The sequence below is a fragment of the Amblyraja radiata genome, chromosome 23, assembly GCF_010909765.2.
Source record: "Amblyraja radiata isolate CabotCenter1 chromosome 23, sAmbRad1.1.pri, whole genome shotgun sequence".
Classification (NCBI taxonomy): domain Eukaryota; kingdom Metazoa; phylum Chordata; class Chondrichthyes; order Rajiformes; family Rajidae; genus Amblyraja; species Amblyraja radiata.
This window is the reverse complement of record NC_045978.1, coordinates 28,966,426-28,983,725: the sequence shown is the minus strand read 5'-3', so window position 1 is coordinate 28,983,725 and position 17,300 is coordinate 28,966,426.

Genomic DNA, 17,300 nt, shown 5'->3' with positions numbered 1-17,300 from the left:
GGTCTTTGATGATCCTCAGGGCTTTTCCAACGCAACACCCCCCCCCCCCCCCCCCCCCACCTGTAGTCGATGATCACCTCCTTGGTCTTGTCGACTTTGAGAGAGAGAAGTTGTTGACCTGGCACCACCGGGTCAGGCCCACTACCCCCTCTCTGTAGGCCAACTCATCCCCGTTGGTGATCAGACCCACGACTGTAGTGTCGTCCGCGAACTTGCCACACAGTCGTGGGTGTACAGGGAGTACAGGAGGGGGCTGAGGACACACCCCTGAGGTGTGCCGATGTTGAGGGTAAGGGCTGTGGAGGTGTGGTTTCCGATCCTCACCACCTGGGGTCGGCCCGTCAGTAAATCCAGGATCCAGGTGCACAGGCCTGGGTTCAGCCCCAGGTCCAGGAGCTTGCCGATGAGCTTAGAGGGCACAATTGTGTTGAATGCTGAAGTGCAGTCTATGAACAGCATCCTAACATAAGTGTCCCGCTTGTCCAGGTGGGTGAGGGCGGTGTGAAAGGTGTGGGAGACGGCATCGTCTGTTAATCTGTTGGGGCGATAGGCAAATTGGCACACACCTCGCCGCCATTCGAGGGCTTCCGGTTTGGAAACATCCGGATCCTTTTGGACGGAATAACGTCCTCCACGCACGTCCTCCAGATGAACCTGGTGACTGTGTCTGTGTACTTGTCGATGTTGCCATTCGAAGCAGCCTGGAACATCTCCCAGTCTACCTGATCAAAACAGTCCTGAGCTGTGGAGTCTGCTTGGTCCGTCCAGCATTGAACTGACCTATAAGCGGGGGCTTCCCGTTTGAGCCTCCGCCTATAGGTGGGGAGGAGTAGGATGGAGGAGTGGTCTGATTTGTCCAGTGGTGATCGGGGGCCGGCCTTGTAGCCATGGCGGAAGGTGGTATAGCAGTGATCCAGTATGCGGTCTCTGTACGTGGAACAGGAAATGTGCTGGTGGAGTTTTCGGAGGAGTTCTCTCAGGTTGGCACTGTTGAAGTCCCCCGTGATGAAGGCAGCGTCCAGGTGTGTGGTCTCCTGCATGCTGATGGCCTTATACAGTTCCCGCTGTGCCTGCTCTGTGTTCACCTGGGGGGGGAATTATAAACAGCCGTGGTAATAATGGTTGTAAACTCCCGGGGTAACCAGAAAGGCTGGCAAAGCAGTGTGGGGTATTCCAGATCAGGGGAGCAGAAGGTTTTCAGAGTTTTATATGTTCCTTGGATCGCGCCATAAGTTGTTCATAAAGAAACACACTCCTCCGTCTCTATTCTTCCCCAAAAGTCCCCTCACCCAGTCCGATCGATGTAAGGAGATCCCCGATGAGCTTGATCCGGGACCCCTTGCCGACAACCAGGTTACTGTGAGGCAGATGATATTTATGTCCCTGGTGCCTCGAGCCCTCAGTTCACTCAGCTTGTTGTCCAGGGACTGTAGGTTGCACAGCAGTAAGCTAGGGAGTGGGGGTCAGTGAGCTCGCCACTACAGCCTGTCCAGGACCCTGGCTCTCCTGCCCCTCTTCCTTGGCTGCTTCTGTTGTTCAGGGCATGGCGACAGGAGTTCTTGGACGGGAGTGATACTGTTGCGGCGAGCAATCATCGACCTGATGTCCAGAAGTGTCTGTTTGGGTACCCAGACGTGGCATCGAAGGAAGAGAAGCCGAAGCAAAGAAGTCGAAGCCAAATAGCCGAATGGAAACAAAGCCAAAACGCCAAGTAACCGAAATCATACGAAGCCGAGACGGCAACAAACCGAAAGGGCGGGAAGCCGAAAAGACAACTAACCGAAAGGCTGCGTCGCCTACAAGCAAACTCACTGAATGGCTGCTCTGCCGAAATGCCACCTAACCGAAAGGCTGCGTCGCCTACAAGCTAACTAACCGAATGCCGCTGTGCCGAAATGCCACCTAACCGAAAGGTTGCGTCGCCTACAAGCTAACTAACCGAATGCCGCTGTGCCGAAATGCCACCTAACCGAAAGGTTGCGTCGCCTACAAGCTAACTAACCGAATGCCGCTGTGCCGAAATGCCACCTAACCGAAAGGCTGCGTCGCCTACAAGCTAACTAACCGAATGCCGCTGTGCCGAAAAGTCAAATAACGGACATGACATCGCCGGGGGGCGGGATTTGTCAGCGATTGTTCCAGACCCTCGAGTCCATCACATCACTGGCCGGTGGAGACGGGAGGGTGGGGGCCATTTTCCCACACAAGCCATTATTTGACTTATCGGCAAAACTGTGAAAAAGCTTCAGGAAAGCTGCTACTGCAGGAGCACTTGACTGTGCTATCTAATGTGTGCGAAAAGAATGAAAGAAGAACAAAAAACAAAATAAACAACAACAGAAATCGCTGAGCTCACAGCATGGAGCCCTCTTCGACCCATAACACTGCCAATCCAAAGGTCTCCTTAAGTTTCCAGTATGTTTTAAAAATTCAGCATCCACAGTTTGCTGCTATAGAGAATTCCTAAGAGAAACGGAGTTCATATTTGTCATAATTGGTGATTTTTTATCCTGAAACTACGTCCCATGTTCTCAGTACCTTTCGTCTGGCCATAACAGAATGTTATTTTAGGAATAACATGATTGGCTCTATAACCGAAAACTGGTTGAAGCACAAAAGCAAAGATTATTTTATTTGGAGTTTTAGGGCATCAAGGAGGCGCAGTGGTAGAGTTGATGCCTTACAGCACCAGAGATCGGGGTTCGATCCAGACTGCTGTTTATATGGAGTTTGTACGCCGTTTGTAAGTTCTCCCCGTGATCGCATGGGTTTTCCCCCGGTGTTCCAGTTTCCCCCCACATTCCAAAGGCGTACCGGTTTGTAGGTGAATTTGGCTTCAGTAAAAATTGTAAATTGTCCCTAATCTGTAGGATAGTGTCCGTGTTTGGGGATCGCTGGTCGGCACGGACTCGGTGGGCCAAAGGGCCTGTTTCCATGCTGTTTCTCTAAACTAAAGTAAATTAAACTAATATTAGCAGGATCTCAGCGGGTCAGGTAGCATCTGTAGAGAGAATGGATATGTTTCAGAACTATCAGTCTAATGAAGGGTCACGACATGAAATGTCTGTCCATTCCCTTCACAGATGCGGCCTGAACCGTTGAGTTCCTCCAGCTCAAGATTCCAGCATCTGCACTTTCTTGTGTCTCCAAAGATGAATATTTAGTGGATGCTTTTGATGTTCAATGTTAGATTCACTCGTGTTCCCAATTAAAAATGTACACTTTATTACAAACTTTCAGTCAATTAAAAAGGAGAGCATTGTGAGAACCATGAAGAGAATGTTAACTATGTTATGAGATACATTGGCAGTGAGTGCGTGAGATAAAACTCAGTGTGGATAAATGTGAACCAATAGTTTGAAAGGAAGAGAGGAAAGAGAATGAAGTAAATATTGCCAAAACTAGGAGAAGAGATCTGCTTATACGTGAAATGTATTTGGGATGATGGCCAAAGGCTACCATAAAAACAAGTTTGGGATTTTTTTTCCCCCCAATATATTTTTGCTTATACACAAGCATATGCATAAAATAGAAACATAGACATAGGAAATAGGTGCAGGAGTAGGCCATTCGGCCCTTCGAGCCTGCACCGCCATTCAATATGATCATGGCTGATCATCCAACTCAGTATCCCGTACCTGCCTTCTCTCCATACCCCCTGATCCCCTTAACCACAAATTCCACATCTAACTCCCTCTTAAATATAGCCAATGAATTGGCCTCAACTACCTTCTGTGGCAGAGAGTTCCAGAGATTCACCACTCTCTGTGTGAAAAAGTTTTTCACATCTCGGTCCTAAAGGATTTCCCCTCTATCCTTAAGCTGTGACCCCTTGTCCTGGACTTCCCCAACATCGGGAACAATCTTCCTGCATCTAGCCTGTCCAACCCCTTAAGAATTTTGTAAGTTTCTATAAGATCCCCCCTCAATCTCCTAAATTCTAGCGAGTACAAGCCGAGTCTATCCAGTCTTTCTTCATATGAAAGTCCTGACATCCCAGGAATCAGTCTGGTGAACCTTCTCTGTACTCCCTCTATGGCAATAATGTCCTTCCTCAGATTTGGAGACCAAAACTGTACACAATATTCCAGGTGTGGTCTCACCAAGACCCTGTACAAGGTTCGACCCTGGGTTCGACCATAAGGTTCGACCCTGACCTTAGGTGCTGGGGAGTTGTGTGGAGTCTGGGTGGAATTTGCACATTCTCCCTGTGAATGCATGGGTTTCCTCCGGGTGCTCCAATTTCCTCCCACATCCTAAAGACATACAAGTTTGTGCGCTAATTGGCCTCTGGTATATAGGGAGTAGATGCAAACGTGGGATAACATAGAAGTAATGTGAAAGGTTGATTGATGGTCGGCATGAACTCGATGGGCCTGCTTCTAAAAGCTAAAAAGCAGCAGCAATCCATAGATGGAAATGAGATGTCAAGGGGCTGTCCCAACTCCACTTATCTGTGTTAGGGGCCTGGATGGAACACACAACACAGGCTGAGTTAACAGTTCATCGCCTGCACCCTGACACCATTGGGTTTGCCTGTGAAACAGGGTGGGAAGGGGCAAGGGTAGGCGAGGGAGTGCCAAGTTTGGGCCTCTCCATATTATTGCTGTTGAGGCACCAGCTCTTTTGATGGAAACAGCTACTGCTTTAAGATCTATATAAAAGGGACACAATGTGCTGGACACCTTCCCATGTCCTCCAGAGATGCTGCCTGACTCACCAAGTTACTCCAGTATACTGTACTTTGTTTCTTTTTTGTCTTTTTTTGTAAACCACTGTCTGCAGTTCCGTGCATCTCTCTAAAGATTTACATGCAGTTGCAGCACAAGACTGGCATGTGTATTTTGTCTAACTCTAATATTAGTTTGTTCTTTTAGGAAGGAACTATGCCATTATGTACTTACAAGCACACAGAGTTTCTGCCTGTTAAACAAATAAAATATTGAACATTTTCGAATTAGCTGGGTGGGTCCTCTCACGTGCCTGAGCCATTGAACAAACTTTGGCTAAGACTTTTTCTTAAGATGATTAGGGGATTCAAAGGAACTGTAAAACCAGAATTTGTCTTCCATTTAAGCGAGACTTCTTCCAAAAACATAAGATAAAAGATTTTCAAGAGTGCTTCCTCTGAAGTTAGAGAGGTGGTGAAGGACTGGGAGAGAAACTGGTCTTACATCAATGCCTTCCACAGTGAAGTCAAGCCTGGGTTACAGAAACAACTTCAGCTTTGTAGTATAAACAGAATTAATGGGTATACATAAACAATATACCATGACATTTAGTTTCAACACAATACTCAACAAGATGATCTGTAGATATTTTGCTACACGTGTATATATGTCAGCAATTTAGAATTACATGTATTCTTGACCATTCACTCATTATGTTATTTAATAACAGTGGCACAGCAGTTTTACAGCGCCAGAGACCTGGGTTTGTTCCTGACTACGGGTGCTGTCAGTATGGAGTTTGTATGTTCTCCCTGTGATCACATGGGTTTTCTCCGGCTGCTCCAGTTTCCTTCCACATTCCAAAGACGTGCAAGTTTGTAGATTAATTGTAGGCCTTTGTAAAATTGTTCCTAGTGTGTAGGATAGAACTAGTGTAGGGGTGTTCACTGGTCAGGCCTGGATTCGGTGGGGGGAAGGGCCTGTTTCGGCATTCGGTGGCCGAAGGTCCTATTTTTAAACTAAATCAAAATCTGCACTCTATTCTTGGAAAGATGTTGTTTAGCAGGAAAGGGGACAGAAACGATTTACGAGGATGTTTCCAGGACTCGAGGGCCTGAGCTATAGGGTGGGGCTGAGCAGGCTTGGACTTTATTCCATGGAACACAGGAGAATGAGGGGTGATCTTATGGAGATGTACAAGGTGACGAGCGTAATAGATAGGGTAAATGCACAGAGTCTTTTACCCAGAGGAGAGGAATCGAGAACCAGATGACATTGGTTTAAGGAGAGGGGAGAAAGATTTATTAGGAACCTGAGGGCAACTTCAAGACATGAAGGATGGTAGGAGTATGGAACAAGCTGCCAGAGGAGGTAGTTGAGGTAGGTACTATCACAACATTTAAGAAACATTTAGACAGGTATATGGATGGGATAGGTTTAGAAGGATATGGGCCAAACGCAGGCAGATGGGACTAGTGTAGATGGGACACATTGATCGGTGTCAGCAAGTTGGGCCGAAGGGCCTGTTTTCACGCTGAATGACTTTACGACTATTATATGTGTAAAAAGTCGCAAGTAATTATCCTATTACTAAAATTAAAATGCTGAAATAAAACCATGGATACAAGGCATAAAGAAAACATTTGTTGGCCTAGTGTGATAACTCTTTACAGCCCAGCTAGAACTCAAAACAATTGAGATTAGGTATCTTACAATCCAACCCCCACCCCATTCCCCCCTTCTCGCCATTGTGCGCTACCCGGATGCCCAGCTATTTCACCTACTATTCTGTCCCCCTGTCCCCTTCCACTTGAATCCCTTCCTCTGGCTTCATATTTCACACCTCTTCTCTCCTTTTCTTATGGCTGTGTGTCTGGTTACATCTCTGCCTTTGTCCACCCATCTACTAATCAAAATACCCCTCATCTGTGTCCACTTATCAAATAGTTTTAGGTATAGGTTTAGATTTATTACTGTCACGTGCGAAAATGTACAGTGAAATGTTCAGTGGACATGCTATCCTAACAGATCACATATATTTGCCTGGCCATGTCCTGCCCCTACCTCTTTTCCAGCTTGCTCATGACCTACCACAGTAAGTTTGAAGAAGGGTCCTGACCTGAAATGCCACCTATCAATGTCATCCAGTGATACTGTCTGACCCACTGAGTTACGCCAGTTCTTTATGGTTTTTTTTTGTGTAGACAAGCATGAACAATTCCTTGTGCCTACTTTGAGATTAGGTACCGGTTTGTTGCCTAATATCATCTCCCCATTGTGTTAGTGATGACACAGCACTGTTTCCATGCTGAAGAAACCTTGGAGCCAGTGTTGTTTGAATCCTCTCTGAGGATTAACATTTAGTTGTTGTTTTGCCATTTTATAGCTTGTAATCTCCGGGGAACTATTTTATTATTACCTACAGAGGTTTAAACTACTCATATCCGATTCAACATAGAACATACAGCACAAGAACAGGCCCGTCAGCCCAGAATGTCTGTGCTGAACATGATGCCAAGACCACCTCTTATCAACCTGCATATAATTCATATTCCTTTATTCCCTGCACATCCATTTGCTTATCCAAAAGTCTCTTAAATGCCATTATCACATCTGCCTCAACCACCACACCCTTTAAATTTTGCCTCTCTCACCTTAAAGCTATGTTATAAATTATCTAAGTTTCATGGTGACATTTATCAGAGGGTAATTATTTTGGAAAGTATTATTACCAACTATATATTTTGTAAATATGCCATTTTATAGAAAAGTGAACCAAAGATCTTTGTTTACGATTCAAACCACCTTTACTTATGCAGTGAACCAATCACCATTACGATCCTCTTTAGAGCGATTAACTATCAATGGCATTTGGTTTCAATCCTCATCAGTCTAAACAAGGAACTGCAGCTGCTGGTTTATGCCAAAGAAAGACACAAAATGCTGGAGTAACTCAATGACTGTACCTGTACATTGACAAAAAAATAAACTAAACTGAACTGAACTGAAATGAACTGAACCGAGGCCAGGCAGCATCTCTGGAGAACATGGATAGGTGACGTTTCGGGTCTGGACCCTTCTTCAGACTTCAGACTAGTGATAGGAGAATTATTCTAGCATGTTAACTGTTGTTATCACTGCAACAAAATGCCACCTCAACATATATGTGAGCAGCTAAACACAAAGCTAGCAAGCATGTTAGAATTCAATCATTGAGGAAGTTCTGCTTCATAATTACCAAAGCACAGTTGGCAGAAGGCACAGTTGTCATCAGGTCACAATAAAAAAATACATTACGCCTTTAACACTGTAGGACATCTCAGGGTGGTTCATGATACCATCATCAAACTAAAATAACAAGTGACAGTCTGTAATTAGATGGTGCGTTGTAGACTGAAGATGATTGAGTGTAAAGGATATAATTTAAAGGCATGTACCTTCAGTGGATAAATCTTGTGAAAGTGGGTCTTCTGCTTTCTGACTTGAGCTGCTGTTAATCTGTGTTTTGCCCATCGAACTATGTGAATGATGTGCAGGCAAAACAGGCTGTCTGACAAGGACAGGAGAACTATTTACATAAACACAAACCAGAAAAAATAACATCGTTCCACCCCTGCAAAATGTACATTGCAACCTTCAACAGTTGTCTCTGTAAACACACTAATAGAATGTATTTTAAACCCACAATTTGCTGCTCCTGTAATTTTATACTACTGGCTGCTTAGTGGCAATTTCAATGTCTGGATGTTAAATAAATTTTTCATTAACATGAACTAATTTAATTACATTTTATAAATTTTATTCTTTAAATTAAAGATGGTGCAAGTAAGATGCCAGTGAACAATTATTGGGTAGGACAATATGAGAGAGCTTGCGAGATAAACAGTGAGGACAAACAGTTGTTACTGAGTTTATTTCAATTGTACAGAGATAAAAGCATGTCCCTAGAGTGCAGTAAAGATTATGAGGATGTTGCCAGAATTTGGGCTGAGCTATAGGGAGAAGTTAGGCAGGCTAAGACTCTATTGCTTGGAGCGTAAGAAGATAAAAGGTGATCTTATAAAGGCGTATAAGATCATGAGGGGAATAGATAGAGTGAATGCACAGAGTATTTTACCCAGAGTAGGGGAATTAAAAAACAGAGGATATAGGTTTAAGGTGAGAGAGGCAAGATTTAATTAGAATCTGAAGGGCAACATTTGCCCTCAGAGGGAGGCAAGCATACGGAACGAGCTGCCAGAGGAGGTAGTTGAGGCAGATACCATATAAAATTAAACAAAAAAAAAGTATATGTACATTATTCAAATGGCATCCGTGATAGGTGCTTCATGTGACATAGGGCAGACTTCCATCCTCTTCTTGCAATAGTTTGTGGTAAACAACTCAAGCCTTCGGTTATGGCTTGAAGGAGGAAACATAGCCTGTTCGTTGAAGATATACATAAATTGTCGGAGTAACTCAGCGGGACAGGAAACCTCTCTGGCGAGAAGGAATGGATGACGTTTCAGGTCGAGACCCTTCTTCAGATTTCATCCTGTTCTTCATCAGCTAAGGAATGAAACAATCTATTGGGTAAATGTCACATTCTATTTGGTTTATGACACTGTCTGGTCTGAATATACTTAGAACATAGACCGGTGCAGCACAACAACAGGCCCTTTGGCCCACAATGTCCATGCCGTACATGATTCCATCTCTTAATAGCCAGCGCATAATTAATATCTGTCCATTCCCTGCACATCCATATGCCTATCCAAAAGCCTCTTAGATGCCACTATCAAATCCTCCTCAAACACCAAGCTTGGCAGCGTTTTCCAGGCACTCACCACAAAGGTTGCCCCACATATCTCCTTTAAACCTTAAAGCAATGCCCTTTGGTATTTCATTTTTCTATCCTGGGAAAAAGGTTCTGACTGTCTACATTATCTATGCCTCTTGACATCCTGGTTATCTTTGTTATTCCCAATGATTCTGCTATCCTGGGTGAAGCAATTATACAGATGATTGCTACATAAATATTGACTAGTTTTAAAACTGTGGCTAATAACCACAGTTATGAATTACCAGTTTATATTCTTTGCAAAGGAAAACTGCTGCCTTTACTCAGACTGATATATCTGTTGTGTTAAAACACAATAGATACACAACAAGCTGATATATGTGACACAGAGCTGAAAACAATGTGGTTGATTCCGAATTGACTGAACATAAAAAATGGCACAAAGTGCAGGAATAACTAAACGGGTCAGGCAGCATACCTGGAGAACATGGATAGACGACTGAGCATAACACTTGGTTCAAGGGCAATAGGGGATAGGCATTTAGCGATAGCTTTATGACGATTTAAAAAAAAATGTTGCATTATCCTTACCTGTGATAATGATGGTCCTTCTAGGATAATGTAGTCATTTTTTTGCAGTGAACAATATAACCCGCTGAGGAAGCTTCATTTGATAAGATAAAACATCAAAGTTACACACTCTGTGGACCAACCAGATTAGCTGTACAAAATCACAGAAAGACCAGGGGTTTCAAAGAACCTTATTTGCATGAACCAACCATCGGTAAGATATTGCCAACACTAGTTTTAACACAACCAAGCTGACTCTGAACCGAAATATTCAGAAGATCAAGATTAAGCTTGTTTCTGCCTGCTTTTGAAGACAATAAACAACCTCACATGAGCTGTATGCATATTATTGGTTATTGCTATCTATTGTAACTGTTCAACATAACCAGAATTGATAATCATTCCCACAACCAATTAGCTGCAGCTGCAGCAACATAGAAAAATATAAAACCGTATGAATAAGAGCGTCCTATTTAATCATTCAAATCCATTTTGCGATTCAGTAAGATCATGGCCAATCAATGATTTAACAGCATTTGGCTGTCCTGATCCATATTCCTTAAAACCTCAGACTTCAAATTAATAGTTTATTCAGCATCAATTTATTCAACATGAATTCTAGGCAAGGTGCTGATGAGTGAGTATTTTGAAAATTGGGAACAAATAATTTAAATTTATAGTGTTTTCTGCTTTTGCTTTGCTTTGCTTTAGACTTTAGAGATACAGGATGGAAACAGGCCCTTTGGCCCACCAAGCCCGCACCGTCCAGCAATCACTCCATCCAACAGCACCATCCTACAGACTAGAGACGAATTACAATTTTACCGAAGCAAATTACAAAGCCTTTGGAGTGTGGGAGGAAACCGGAGCACTGGGAGAAAACCCACGCGGTCACAGGGAGAATGTACAAACTCCGTACAGACAGCACCCAAAGTCAGAATCGAACCCGGGTCTCTGGTGATGTAAGGCAGCAACTCTACCAGTGAGCCACTGTGTTTAATGTCTTTGAATCCTCCATTCCCCAACCGGCAAAATTAATTTTTCTCCACCTAAGCATGTTAGGTCCACTAGGTCCATCTAGGAAACTTGGAGTCACGAGTGATAGTCAGAAACGGCAAAGAAACAATGAGTTCTGACCAACCACATAGCATCCATCCACACCAATCCCAGTCATTTCATAACGTCACTAATTTCAAGAACTAGTATCCTCATTTTTATAAAGTTTGGACATTAACAGAGAGTTCATCTTTCTTGTCAAAGCTCTGATTGTGGTAGGATGATTTAGTTGCTTGATAATACAATACAATACAATACAATACAATACAATTTATTTGTTGTCATTTGAACCCATAGGTTCAAACGAAATTTGGTTTCTGCAGTCATACAAACACGAAGAAGAACCAAGACACAACACAATTTACACGAACATCCATCACAGTGAATCTCCTCCTCACTGTGATGGAAGGCAAAGTCTTATCTCTCTTATAACAGCTGAGAAAAAACTGTCCCCGAATCTGGTGGTGTGCGTTTTCACACTTCTATGCACAGCTGGTAGAGCTGCTACTTCATAACTAGGGCCGCACAGTGGCAGAGTCGCTACCTCTAGTGACCTGGGTCCAATCCTAACCTCCTACTTTATCTGAGTGGAGTTTGCACATTATTCCCCCAACCATTCCTCCAGGTGCACCAGTTTCCTCCCATATCCTCAAGAATGAATGAGTTAGTTGGTTAACTGGCCACTATAAAATGCCCCTAGTGCATGCGCGTGGCAGAATCTGGGAATAAAATATATTAGGATGGATTAGTGGAAAAATGGATGTTGCTGGTCAGCGCAGACTTAGTGGGCTGTATGCCCGTATGACTCTCTCTGCACTGGTTAAGCCAGGCACTCTCAAACAGCAATTAGTGTTGGATCAAAAATGCTGATCTTGCCAGTAATGTTCATATAAAATGTGAATAAATAAGAAGCAATAATTTTCTGATTAAATCAGATCATAATGTGCACCTTGATCATAATGTGCACCTGGTACCTGTATTGTCCGTGTGTTTCTTTGCATCCATTCTGTGACTTATTTAAGAAATGTATCAAAGCACACCAAACACTGTGAGTTGGAATAAAATTAATTTGCTGTTATGGGACAGAGGTAGAGTTTGAACCTTTAGGTTTTGATTGCACCAACTGCACCAGCCCTCACAGACATCCTCTCCACATTGTACGGTGGGACAATTCATTGCTGAATTTGCAACAAATTTCCAGGAAAACAGGTTTTCTGTGCAGTGACAGGGAGGGCAGTAGTTCAAATAATATGGTTGTGACAGTGCCGTCAGGAAGGCATCTCTCCATATAGAATGTTTTATTTAAGTTTAGAGATACAGCGCGGAGACTGGCCCTTTTGGCCTACTAGTCTGCGCCAACCAACAATCCCCGTACACTAGCACGATCCTACCCACTAGGGACAATTTACAATTTTTACCGAAGCCGATTAACCTACAAACCTGCACGTCTTTGGAGTGTGGGAGGAAACCAGAGCACCCGCAGAAAACCCACGCTCTCATGGGGGGAATGTACAAACTCTGTACAGACTGCACCTGTGATCAGGATCGAACCCTGGTCTCTGGCGGTGTAAGGCAGCAACTCTATCGCTGTGCCACCTTGCTGCCCATGATAGAATGCTGGAAAGACTTATTTTAGTGACAATTCCATGAACACCTTTGTTCCTGAGAATGCATCCTGAATTCTAGGGAAGGTGCAGGTGAATCAATATTTTGAAAGTCACGTGTCTGGTGTTTATTGCTGTCAATTAATTTTAAAGATTTAAAATGTCAATTTATTAAATAGGTCTTGGGGATTTTTGTGTGAATTTTTTATTGGTTAAAGTTGAAAGATTCAAGCCGCACAATTAATAAGCAAAGTAAAAAGCAAATATGCAAAGTATGACAATGGGTGCCTGTACGGAGTTTCTACGTTCTCCCTGTGTCAGGTCTCGCGTTTGATCTAGTTTCTGTTTCTTATTGGTTTTTAGTATTAGAGTTTGCATTCTTGTTTTATTTTGGTGTCTCACATCTCCTCTTGTTTCAGGTCCCATTTCCTGTCAGGTCGTTTACCCTCATGTGAATGTTGGTCACGCCCTGATGTGTTTCACCTGTGTCTCGTTATCCCCCGCTAGTCTGTTGGCCACGCCCTGATGTGTTTCACCTGTGTCTCGTTATCCCCTGCTAGTCTGTATTTAAGCCTTTTGTGTTTTAGTTCCCATTGCCAGTTCGTTGTGTATGCTACTTGGTATCACCTCGTTCCAGCTCTCGATATCTTGTGACCTTGTGATCTCGACCTTTGCCTGTATTTTCGACCACTGGTTCTTGCCTGCTCCTATATGGTACTGTTGCCTCTGTTTTGCCTACCTGTGTACTGACTTGGACCGATTAAACGCCGAAGACTGATCTGCCCTGTGTCTGAGCCTGCATTTGTGTCCTCCTCCTCGTTCAGTTCTGACACCCTGTGATCGCGTGCTCCGATTTACTCCCACACTCTAAAGACATACAGGTTTATAGGATAATTGGCTTCAGTAAAAATTATAAATTGTCCCTGGTGTGTAGGATAGTGCTAGTGTACAGGGTGATCGCTGGACGGCACGGACTCAAGTGGGCTGAACGGCCTGTTTCTGTGTTGTATCTCTAAAGTCTAGTCGAATGAATCATTAATATTAATGAGTGGTCTGTTACTTAGATATTGTTGCCAAGATAGTAGGAAGAGTATCCTTCCCTTTGAATAATAATAATAGTAATTGATTAAAAAAAAACATTTACTGATGCTCCTGAACACATCTTCAGTGATGTAACCTGGGGTCATTGGGTGTTTCGGGTCTTTCAACATCAGACACCCTCACCCAGACCCAGCTGTGGTTGATCAGAGCACGACTTGTGTTCAGGTGGCATTCGCTCCTCCCCATCGACCTCCTCTCCTGATCCAGAGCCATCTCTAGGCCTTCTCCGCTGCCTCTGTGATGTTCTTGATGGCTCTTTTCCTCTCTATTCCGTTGATGCCCAGTGCACTCAAGGCTTTGTAGAGCGATTGCTCTGCAAAACCTCTGCAGCCAACCTCGATGGGCATATGCCTTCCAGCCCTGCTTACGGCAGTCTATGATCTGCTCTTCGTACTTGGTCATCTTCCTCTCGTGGGCCTCCTCCAGACGATCCTCCCACGGCACTGTCAGTTCCAACAAGACAATGTTTTTGGTCGCCTCTGAGACCAGGAGGATGTCTGGCCTCAGGCTGGTCGTGGCAATGTGCTGTGGGAACTTCAGCTGTTTCACCAGGTCTACAGAATAGTGTTTATGTAATAATGTTTAATTAATAGTGTTTACGTAAACTAGCAAATCAGACAAGCAAGCATTGTGATTAGCTTGCAAATCCAGAAGAAGGAAATCTGAATTAGTGAGGAAGGTCATGATAGAACTTACTCATTGTCACTTTCCATTTTATAACATGGATCTGTCTTGTGGAACATGAGGATTAAGCAGGAGCTCCATATAAGTGGATAACATATGTAGTGGGCAGCATTTATAGGTAACATAGAAACATAGAAACATAGAAAATAGGTGCAGGAGTATGCCATTCGGCCCTTCGAGCCTGCACCGCCATTCAATATGATCATGGCTGATCATCCAACTCAGTATCCCATACCTGCCTTCTCTCCATACCCCCTGATCCCTTTAGCCACAAGGGCCACATCTAACTCCCTCTTAAATATAGCCAATGAACTGGCCTCAACTACCTTCTGTGGCAGAGAATTCCACAGATTCACCACTGGAACATGGAACAATGCAGCACAGGAACCTTTAAGCCCTTCAGCCCACAATGTCCATTCTGAGCATAATGCCAAGATAAACTAATGTCATCTGCCTGTAAATGATCCATAAACCTGCATATCCACAAACCTATCCAAACGCCTCTTAAACGCCACCATCATATCTGCCTGCACCACCGCACCTGGCAGCACGTTCCAGGCACCCACCACCCTCTGTGTAAAAAAACCTGTGGCACACATCTCCTGTAAACTTTAGGGTCGAGATCGAGGCCCTTCTTCAGACTGAGTGTCAGGGGAGAGGGAGTTACAGAGATAAGGAATCAAAGGAATGAGATCAAAGGAAATGCAGATCAAGGAAAATGTAGAATAGACTAATAGACTAATAGGTTAGGAGAAGGTGCCAACAAAGCAGATAGAGATATCAGACTGGTTGGAGAACCAGGAAGGGGAAGGGCAACTTAAAGCTATGCCCTCGGCCCTGTGGCCTGGCTTGCTTGGCGAGTGAAGGCCGCCGAGCCCGGCTCTTACTCGCCCCATGGAGCGGGAATCAGAGAGGGGGTGGAAGGAGACGATGATGGCGGCGGACGTTGGACAAAGGGACATTGGAAAAACTGTGGTGGTCTCACCTTCCGCGCCCTCCCTGTTGGTTGCGGGAGGCAGCCCCCCTGGAAATGAGGGTCAGGCTTAGAGAGGGACATCAGATCATGGGACAACCAAAATGGAGACATGGCTGCAATTGGGCTTCATGGCCAGCTGCAACTGGGACTGTAAAACGGTGCCAAAAAGGCACCTCTTGCCTATGGACTCAATGGGCTGTTCTGTACATGCTGTACTGACTGGGGGATTGTGATGTACGTGGATAATCTAGCTGATGTGTATGCAAATAATATATTTTACTGTACCTGCTACACGTGACAATAAGAAACCATTGAACCATTTACAGGAGCTCCTCTAAAGGGGGTCAGTTTTGGATGTGAAATAAACTTTTTAAATATTTAAATCTTTACGCAAATGCGAATTGCTCTTTCACAATCTTGGGAAAGCTTGTGAGATGTGCAGCTACGTGCAGTCAGTCATTGAGTCAGAGTCTCCGTGTCTGTTGCTCCGGCATCTGAGGCGACGCCCATGAATTATTCTGTGAACATGAATGTAAACAGAGACTTGCAGTGACCAAGTGGATGCAACAGTAGCACAAAGACATGCCAGCTGCTAACGCCGCGCAATGTGAGAGAAGGCAACTTATCTATTCAGCCTTGACCACCACGAAGAGCAGCCACACACATGTAAGGCTTTGACATTAATTTGTGCTCATGATATTTCATTTTCCTTTCCAAATAGGAAAGTTTATTTTATAACTAACCTCTTTATTTGTCTTATTTTCCACGCCATTAGACAGAGAAAACTATTACTGTTTCACAACCTTTACGAAAGACACAGAAAAAACCCCGAAATGATTGGGCAGGGATAAAGATAAACCTAGCATATGGAACCCAATCTATTGTAACTTCTAGGGGTAGTCTGATTTTTTTACCCCAGATATTCCAAAGATCAAATGCAACTTTGATTCAAAGATGATTCCTGATTACTCACACAATACCAAGGCATTTAAACATAATTTGTATGGGCCAATGTTTAGATCAAAAGGAAACCTGCTTTAAAAAAAAAAAATAATTACCCAAAGTAATGCTGTAGCGTCTGTACAGCAGCCACTACAAGCTGCTGAAGAGGGGTCCCGACCCGAATAGTTGACCATTCCACAGCTCTTTCCACAGATGCTGCCTGACCCGCTGAGTTACTCCAGCACTTTGTGTTCTACAGAAGCGACCCCTGACTCAAGGTGCAGCTTTTACAGTCAAACGCAACTGAGGTTTCCTCTTGTGGATGTAACAATCCGGTTTCCTTCATAAAAGGAAGAGGTGTTCTGCTTGATGTTCCTGCAACGAACATTTAAATGCAGAACATTCGGACATTATCGCAGAGTGCTTGTCGTGCAAAATAGTCGCGGGTTTGAAGAAGGGTCTCGACTCTCGACCCGAAACGTCACCCATTCCTTCGCTCCACATATGCTGCCTCAGCCGCTGAGTTTCTCCAGCATTTTTGTCTACCTGCGGGTTTTCCTGCATCACTTTAGTGAATAGACTTCGAAGTCATTTGAGAAGTCACGACCATCACTATATTTGTGTCGCTCTTGCTTTCCTGTTTTACTTTCAGTTATAACCAAATAATAACATTTAACACTAAATTTATTGTTGGATAAAGTTGTGAGAATAGAATTGGAACTATTTGGATGGACGGAACTGTTGTTCCCTCAACGCCACGTAATCTCTCTAACCGGGAAAAGAATGGGAATGTATTTAAACTGTGACTCTTGTTCCTGCAGAGAGTAAACACTTACCACATAGTTTTCATTTTCGTTCAATCTCCTTATATTATTCTTTCTTTTTTTTAAATCTTTCTGGGTCTGTCTTAACTTTAG